Source organism: Fulmarus glacialis, unplaced genomic scaffold (assembly GCF_000690835.1).
Source record: "Fulmarus glacialis isolate BGI_N327 unplaced genomic scaffold, ASM69083v1 scaffold8208, whole genome shotgun sequence".
NCBI classification, from domain to species: Eukaryota; Metazoa; Chordata; class Aves; order Procellariiformes; family Procellariidae; genus Fulmarus; species Fulmarus glacialis.
Genome location: NW_009228888.1, coordinates 10,499 through 11,682, shown reverse-complemented (window position 1 = coordinate 11,682; position 1,184 = coordinate 10,499). Strand labels below are relative to the sequence as shown.

General features: G+C 47.5%; 1 protein-coding gene across 1 annotated transcript in view; it reads left to right on the top strand.

Moving 5' to 3' along the window:
- The window catches only part of LOC104081051 (glycine dehydrogenase (decarboxylating), mitochondrial-like), a gene marked incomplete at its 3' end in the record, with an annotated part of 19,813 nt that overhangs the window by 9,467 nt on the left and 9,162 nt on the right, over nucleotides 1–1,184 (top strand). The window lies entirely within an intron of this gene.

Sequence of the window (1,184 nt, the reverse complement as noted above, 5' to 3'; positions counted from 1 at the left end):
CCCTGCCCATAGTACCAGCCCAGCTGCTGGCACCCAGACACACCCCTGCTCCAGCTGCTACCGCCACAGACACATGGGCCCCTGTGGCTGGGATGCTGCTCCAGTTGCTGGCACTGAAGTCCACTCACTCTGGTCACTCCAGTTGCTGCACCGTGGACATGTGGATCCTCCATGGTCTGACTGCAGTTGCTGGCACTCAACCAGCCATACACACTACCTTCCGCCTCCCCGGAATACAGAGTCCCCTCACCTGTGAAACGAATCAGAAAGCAATTTAACAAGAAGAGAGGACAGACTGCACTAGCTGGGTGCAAGTGCATCAACCAGCAACTATTTATATATGACTGGCCCTGTTTACCCCCTTACCCCTCTATTTTCTTACGCTTGTTCCTCCCAGAATCACTTAGCTGTATCCATTTTCCTCCAAACATCTCATAATAAGCCCTTGCAATCCCAAAATGCTCTTCCCGTGCATCCCATAATGGTCCTCCTCCCCCCTACCCCCGCCCCGGGAGTGGCCCAGACAGTGTGTCTCTCTGGGTTAATTAATTAATTTGAGTTCCCACTTGCCTTGGCGCCTCTGTGCTGCTCTGTGCTTGCGGAGATGCGTTTCTGGTGGGCTGGTATCTCCTGTGATGGGCCTGGGAGCAGGAGGGACAGGCTATTATTTGGGCTCCCCCACCTGCCATTGCCTCTCTGCAGGGATGCAGAGGAGCTTTTATTGCATAACCTAACAGTCTGTGGCATGAATCTCTTGTGTCCATGAACACTGAAGATATGAATTGGTTTTTTCCACTAGTGGTTAAAAGGAGCTTTAAAAACCGATGAAGTACTAAGTTCCTAAAAGTGAAGCTATTATTGGTATATCCAAATTTACTTTCAGGGATCTGTATTGTAGGGGCATTTGAAAGGGATCTGCAAATCAAATGAAATCTGAGAGATGACTGAAGGTCACTGTAGGACTGCATATCAGGGAGGAGATTACACAGCAGAGGCTGTGTTGTAACTATTCAGTTATTCAAAGCATCAGTCTGACATAAAATCATGTTTACCAGAGAAAACTAGGCAATTGTCATAGTCTCCATTCTACTACTTTGATGGGGTATGTTTTTGTTATCCTGGGCAACGATGAAAGTCTGTAGTAAAGACCATAGTTGTATTACTTTAAAAGAGTATATATGTGT